The sequence below is a fragment of the Blennius ocellaris genome (genome assembly GCF_963422515.1).
Source record: "Blennius ocellaris genome assembly, chromosome: 4".
In the NCBI taxonomy this organism is placed as follows: Eukaryota; Metazoa; Chordata; class Actinopteri; order Blenniiformes; family Blenniidae; genus Blennius; species Blennius ocellaris.
In genome coordinates, this window is record NC_137653.1 from 25,939,850 (window position 1) to 25,947,992 (window position 8,143).

Genomic DNA, 8,143 nt, shown 5'->3' on the forward strand with positions numbered 1-8,143 from the left:
TTCCGTGATGCTATCATGTTAACTGAGCCATCACTATTTTGTTTTTTCAGTTCATGGGTGAGCAGGCAGCTGGATTTATTGCCATATTTATGTCTTGCCTCCATCCTAGATCACTTCCTTTTCCAAGTGCTTTCTGTTTTTCTCTATAACTTTTGTAAGAAATGAGGCTTCAGCAGTGTCCCCAATCATGGCAGAGGACACTGGTGAATACTTTGCTTTTGCACCCTAGAGGAGCTGCACAGCGTCATTAACACCCACGTGACTGCTCTCCCAGAGGCAGCAGTGATAGTAGCAGGAGACTTCAACAACAAAGACCCGAAGACACCGATGCCCAAATTCAACAAGAACATTAAATTCCCAGCCAGAGAAAATAGCATATTGGATCAAGTCTCCACCAACATTCCCGGAGCCTATAAAGCTGCACCATCTCCACACCTGGGCTTCTCAGACCACCGTTCTCTGACCCTGACTCAATCCTACAAGCCTCTGATCTGCAGAACCAGACCAACCACCAGAGCTGTCCAAGTTTGGAGGGAGGGAGCCACTTCTCTCCTGTGGGACTGTTTTGAGGACACATGCTGGGAGATGTTTTCACAGGGAGCAGATCTGGAGGAATACACCTCAGCTGTCCTGGCTTACATTCACTTCTGCACCGATGCAGTGCTGACCGCCAAAACCATCAAGGTGTTCCCGGATCACAAGCCGTGGATGGACAGTCATGTTCAGATGCTCCTCAAGGCTCGGGATGCTGCCCTCAGGTCGGGTGACATGCAGGTCTATAGCCACACCCGGAAAGATCTGAAAAAGGGCATCAAAGAGGCCAAACAGAGGTACAGGGAACGCATTGAAGGACACTTTACATACAACCCATGTGGTCTGGCATCAGAGCTATTCCAGACTACAGGGGCAGCCGCCTACAGATCAGCCCTGACAACACTCTGCCTGACACCTTCAACCATTACTTTGAGCACTTTAAAATGCAGATCCTCAAACCACCCCACCTGGCAGCACTTGTCCTGCAGCAACACCCGGTGAGATCAGCCCTGCGGTGCACTAAGACCTCCAAAGCAGCAGGACCTGATGGGGTGTCGGGTCGCACACTGCAGTCATGTGCTGACCAGCAAACGAGAGCGTTCACCAACATCTTTAACCTCTGCAACAAGCTGCAGTGCCCACCTGCCTTAACTCCACCACCATCACCTCTGTACCTGAGAAAACACCAGTGACTGACTACCGCCCTGTGGCCCTGACCCCGGTAGTCACGAAGTGCTTTGAGAGGACCATCCTGTCCCACATCAGAGACATCGTCCCTGCATATCTGGACAGGCACCAGTTTGCCTGCCAGAGGAATAGATCTCCAGAGGATACAGTCTCTGCTGCTCTCCACTCAGCCCTGACCCATCTGGAACAACCTAATACATACGCCTGGATGCTCTTCATTGACTTCAGCTCCGCCTTCAGCACAATAATCCCCCATAAACTGGTCCACAAACTTAGGGATCTTGGACTCACCACCTCACTCTGCACCTGGATTGTGGATTTTCTCACCCGAAGGCCGCAGAACATCAGGTTAGGAAGACACACATCCTCCACCATAATCCTGAACACTGGTGTGCCACAGGGCTGTGTTTAATCCAGCCCTGTTCGCCCTCTTCACCCAGAACTGCTCCACCATTCACCCCTCCAACACTACAGTGAAGTTTGCTGATGACGCCACTATAGTTGGACTCAACAGTGACCACAAGGAGGCTTTTGACAGAGAGGAAGTACAACACCTGACTCAATGGTGTTCAGAGAATAACCTGCTTCTGAACACCACCAAAACCAAGGAGGTCATTGTGGACTTCAGGAGGACCAGGAAGACCCCCCCCCCCCCCCCCCCCCCCCCATCCACTGCACATAAACAGTTAGAGGGTGAGGAGCTGAAGGCTCAAGAAGGTAAGTATTTAACAGCAACATTCGTAAACATCATGATTGATTAACAAATATATACAATATATAGTAAAGCAAAGCTAAATAGTGTCATGATAATAATAATAGGTGAATAGTGAATAAAATGTGAAATTTTTAATTGAAGATGTGTGTACACAATTATTATCAGTATTGCACTATTATCATTACACTATTTAGCTATATATATATATATATTAAAAAAAAATATATATATATATATACCGTTCTACTTTTTGCATTAGAAACCATGTGAAGACGCTGAAAGCCACCGAGCTGCTTAGAACCTGGATGTTCACATATGTTTTTATTGTGAAAAGACTTTATGTTCCATCTTGCTTTCAAATGTGGAATCACCTGTGGACAAAAGCTGTTCGCCTTTATGTACATTTGACTAGTTTATGAAAAAAACTGTATGTACGTCTCCGGCTGCACCGTCTCTCTTCAGGGTGTATTTACTGATAAATCAAAAGTGAGAATCTCTACAGAAAAGCTGCCTGTACTAAATACTCTCATTTTAGTGTTATAGTTGTAAAATCCACGTTCAAATAGCTTCGTGTGGCTTTGGAGTTTCTTGATATTTCCCTCATTGTGGACTGGTGAGTCGAACAGAACGTAAGAACGCATTTTAATGTAATGGCGCCATCCAGAGGACGACATATTTACTTTTACAGGATTTCTAAAAGAAAGGGAAAGTTCTATGTATTGTGAAACTGTGTGTAAAAGGAGAGGACAGTTTTAGCATATTGAATCCTTGAAGAGTTACAGTCTGGGTTCCTGCTCCTGTATCGTCTTTAAAAAGTCTCCAAGGAATTTCTGCTGATTGGGCAGACACATATCTAACATGTTCTGGCCATTAGGTCAAAGGCGTGCACAGTCTTCTAATAAGCCTAAATCACAATTAAATCACTGTAACAATGAACGCTGTGTTGTGGCTTGAAGTTAGAACCCCAAAGCGGAGCCCAGAGACTGATCAAACAGAGTTCAAAAATTTATTTTTCCAAGCGGCAGGCAGGACAGGCAGTGGAGACAGGGGGCTGGCTGGCAGGCTGGCAACGACACTCCAGGAGAGGCAAAAAAAAAACCTGAGTACAGGAACAAGTATTAATATTAAAAAAAATGGCAGAGAACTATACTAGAAGCCGAACAGGGCACTACCAAGTAGACGCAATAATCTGGCAGAGGTGTGGAGTGAGAACCAGGGCTTTGAAGACTGTAATTAGTGTGGAGTAGATTCAGGTGTGCCTCACTCTCCTGGAGGAGCCAGCCACGCCCCCTGTCACACACACCCTGCACAGAAACAAAAAAAGGGAGGGGGAACAGACAACAACAAAAACAGATCCCTAACACGCTGAGTGGAAATGCACAGTGTGAAATATTACTTTTCACACTCTCTTAGTTAAAACTTGAAGGTATTTGGAGTTTTTCAGTATTTTCAAACTAAAAAGTTTCTCATCAGAGTTTAACTGTGTCAAACTGTCATGATCCTGCCTTCTCTCCTTCCCTCCTGTGTTCCCCTTAGCTCCGCCCCTGTGCACTCCTGCTTCCTCCTCCCCTGATCACAGCTGTTTGTCATTGTCATTAGTGTGTGTATTTAGTTCCCTCTCTTCCAGCTTCTGTTGCCAGTTCATCTGAGTTTCTACACCATTCGTACCCGCCTTTTCCCCTTGTGTTGCCTTTTGTGTGTTTTTGACCTTTTTCCTGCCTGCCCGACTTCGCCTCCTGGATTTCCTCCTCCATTGCCTGCTCTGGTTTTTGATCTTGGACTGCCTGACTTTGCTTCTGCTGTGTTTTTTGAGTGCAGTTGAGTTCACAAACCCTGACAGTACGAATTGGCCATGGACTCAGCCGACAGACAAGAGTGCGCCGAACCACCGGAGGCTCGACAAGATCTACAGTTCCTGAGTACTCTTCTTCAGTGGCACATCACACAGAGTGATCAGGTCCTCCTGGCCTTTGGCGGACAGCTAAACACCCTCTCGGCGCAAGTGAGGAACCTACCACAGACCCAGACCCCCGTACTTACTGCCACGCCTCCGTCGCTGGTTCTGCTGGCTCCTCCACCATGTTTTTCAGGGGAGACGGAGATGCTACGGCAATTTGTCACTCAGTGTGAACTACATTTCGAGCTCCGGTCAGCTGCCATCCCGACAGAACGAGCCAAGGTGGCCTTCATCATCTCCCACCTGGGTGGACAAGCAGCGACGTGGGCAGCGGCCGAGTGGACTAACCGGGCAGCTACATGCACCACCGCAGCCGTCTTCCTCAAGGCACTCACGGACCTGTTTCAGTGATCGCTCACAGGCCCTCCCGTGAGTTACCCGCCAGTCTGGATGAGCTGGTGGCACTGGCGATCCGAACAGAGTGGCGTTCAGCTGACTGGGGGTGCGAAACTCAGGACTCAAGCAGGGAAGGTCTGCAAGTGCTGAGATCAGTCCATGGACGAACACCGTTGCCCTCTCGTCAGCCGCCTTCTGATCCTCCGCCTGCACAGAGGAACCAATGCAACTGGGCCGGACGCGTTTAACACCTGAGGAACGCGAGAGACGGTTCAGACTCCGGCTCTGCATTTACTGTGGGCAACCTGGGCACCGCCTCACCAACTGTCCAATACGAGGCAAGTCTTCAAATGCTGTGCCGAGGTCACTGTACTCAATCTCAGGTGTTAAAGACTCCAAGCGTCCTGTGTTCTGTTACTCTCTCGACTCTTGGTGTCTCCCTACTGGTGGACTCCGGGACTGACGCTAACCTCATGCACTCACAGCTGGCTGAGAGACTCCAATTGAAGACATTCCCCCTCGACTCGCCCATTGAGGCTCACGCCCTGGATGGACGCCTGTTGTCCCGGATTACTCGGACCTCTCAGCCAGTACAGGTTAGCTTCCCTGATGGCCATTCCAAGTCCACCAGCTTCCACCTGTTTAAGTCCCCCCAATTCCCTGTGGTCCTGGGGCTCCCCTGGCTTCAACAGCACAATCCCAGTATTGATTGGGTGACGGGCCGTGTGAGGAGCTGGGGGCCCCAGTGCAAAGATAACTGTCTGTCCTCTAAGAACTCCACCCAGCTCACCACTGTCTACCCGGCAACCAGCTCGGTCATGCCCTTCCCGGACCTTGAGAAGATCCCGGCCTGCTACCATGATCTCTTGGAGGTGTTTTCTAAGAGCCGGGCTACCTCTCTGCCTCCACACAGGCCCTATAACTGCGCCATCGACCTACAGCCTGGCGCCCCAATTCCTCGGGGCAGTCTTTACTCTCTGTCCAAACCGGAGCAGCAGCCAATGGACGACTACATCAAGGCCTCCCTGGAAGCAGGTATTAAAAGACCATCTTCTTCACCCGCAGGAGCCGGGTTTTTCTTTGTCTCGAAGAAGGATGGGTCTTTGAGACCTTCTATCGACTATCGAGCCCTCAATGCCATCACTGGTAAGAACCGCTATCCTCTGCCACTTATGACAACTGCGTTTGAGCTCCTCAAAGACGCCAGCTGCTTTTCCAAACTGGACCTAAGAAATGTGTACCCCTTGGTTCGCAATCCTGAGGGCGATGAATGGAAGATGGCCTTCAATACCTCCTCTGGCTACTATGAGTATCTGGTTATGCCCTTTGGACTGTGTAACGCGCCTGCCACCTTTCAGGCCTTAATCCATGATGTCCTCAGGGACTTCCAACCGGTTTGTTTTTGTGTACCTGGACGATATTCATGTATTTTCCCCAGATCAGGAGACTCACATCCATCATATGAGACTGGTCCTCTCTCACCTCCTGGAACACAACCTATTTGTTAAGGCAGAGAAATGTGAGTTTCACGTTCCCCTGACATCATTCCTCGGTCTGATTATTTCCCCAGGACAGATCCAGATGGACCCGGCCAAGGTCAGCGCTGTTGCCTCATGGCCAACTCCAGAAAACCGCAAACAACTACAGCTTCGCCAACTTTTACAGGAGGTTCATTAAAGATTTCAGTAGGGTCCATAGGTTCAGTAGGCCCCATTGCACAGACTCTCCTCCACTGTTTGTTCTTTTTCATGGACCCCTGAGGCCGATGGACGTCTTCACCCGTGTGCCTTTTTTTTTCTCATCGACTTTCAGAGTCTGAGAGGAATTACTGTGTGGGAGACAGGGAGCTGCTGGCCATCAAGTTGGCCCTCGAGGAGTGGCGGCATTGGCTTGAGGGCTCTACCCAACCCTTCATTGTGTGGACAGACCACAAAAACCTCGAGTATCTGAGGACGGCAAAGAGGTTAAATGCGTGGCAAGCCTGCTGGAGTTTGTTCTTTGCACGCTTTAACTTCGCGTTGACCTTCAGACCGGGAGAGAAGAACATCTAACCTGATGCGCTCTCTCACATCTATGAGGAGGGGGAGGCCGCTGCCCAGCCTGAGTCTGTCATTTCCTCAGCCAAGATCATTGGGGGGGGTCCTATGGGAAGTGGAGCAGCGAGTGTCGGACGCTCTCGTGGGACAGCAGGTACCTGACAATACCCCTGATAACCGCTTGTTTGTTCCATGAGAGCTCCGTTCCCAGGTCCTCCAATGGGCTCATGCTTCTCGACTGGTGGTCCACCCGGGGGTCAGTCGGACATTGGCATGTCCAACAGCATTTTTGGTGGCCCAGACTGCGAGCGGACGTCAGGGAGTATGTGGCAACCTGTCCTCAGTGCTCCCGTTGCAAGTCTGGCAATTCACCCCCTGCAGGAAATCTCCTCCCTCTGTCTGTCCCTTCACGTCCCTGGTCCCACATCGCCCTGGATTTTGTCACTGGACTTCCCGAATCCCATGGCAAAACCACCGTCCTCACTGTTGTTGACCATTTTTCTAAAATGGTTCATTTCATTCCCCTCACTAAACTACCCTCCGCCAAAGAGACGGCTGAGCTAGTCCATGTTTTCCATCTTCACGGTCTCCCTCAGGACGTGGTTTCAGATCGCGGCCCCCAGTTCACTTCCCATTTCTGGAAGGAGTTCTGTGCCCTCATCGGATCCTCCCCGAGTCTCTCCTCTGGCTACCACCCTCAGTCGAATGGACAGACGGAGTGCCTCAACCAGGTCCTGGAGACTGGCCTTCATCTCCTGTCCCACCAACAACCCTCCTCCTGGTCTAAAAACATCATCTGGGTGGAGTATGCGCACAATTCCCTTCCCACTGCATCAACTGGACTCTCTGTTTCATTGTGCTTATGGATTTGAGCCGCCACTCTTCCCAGCCCTGGAGAAGGAGGTTCAGGTTCCCTCGGCGGCTGCCCTGGTTCGGAGGTGCCGGAGAGTCTGGATCCAAGACCGCCAGTGGCTTCTCCGAGCGGCGGCGTCTCATAAGATCTATGCTGACCGTCGTCGCTCAAAGGCACCCAACTACTGGCCAGGGCAGCGCGTGTGGCTTTCCACAAGGAACCTCTGACTCCAGGGACCATCACGCAAGTTAACCCCACGATTCATTGGCCCTTCATGTGTTTTTGACCTTCTGCCTGCCTGCCCGACCTCGCCTCCTGGATTTCCTCCTCCATTGCCTGCACTGGTTTTTGATCTTGGACTGCCTGACTTTGCTTCTGCTGTGTTTTTTGAAAATAAAACACTTTTGAACTAAGCTTCTTGTCTGCCGTGCAATTGAGTTTGCAAACTATCTAAACATCTCACAGATGTAATCTGGAGTCAATAAACTGAAGGTAACGTAAAGAATACGGACTGATTTAAAAACGACAATATGTAAACACGTACTCAGCCAGAGGATCTGCTGCGTCCTCCACCGTTGGGAAATCATCCCCAAATGTCTCTGCTAAGACTTTAAAAAAGTACAGTCTAGAGATGGGGAAAGCGTTGAATATTAGAATGAGGGACACAGTCACTTTAAAGCCAAACATGTTACAAGAATAATGATATAAACACTGGCACTAATAGTTAACATCAGAAACGACTGAATTTATTTAATGAACATCAACCACAATTCAATAGCTGCAGCAACAATGAATACTCCAGGACAATTCAATGTAAGATAAATGATTAAAATAAACTGAAATGCAACAAACTTTCTAAAGCTTCTGTGTAAAAATAGTTTGAAATGTTACTTTTCCCACTCTGCCAGTTAAAACTAGATTGTCTTTGGAGTTTCAGTGTCGTTACTGTGTCAAAACATCAAAACAAAGCAGAAATGAACTGGACTCAATAATCTCAGTGTAATTTACAGCATACAGCTTGATTT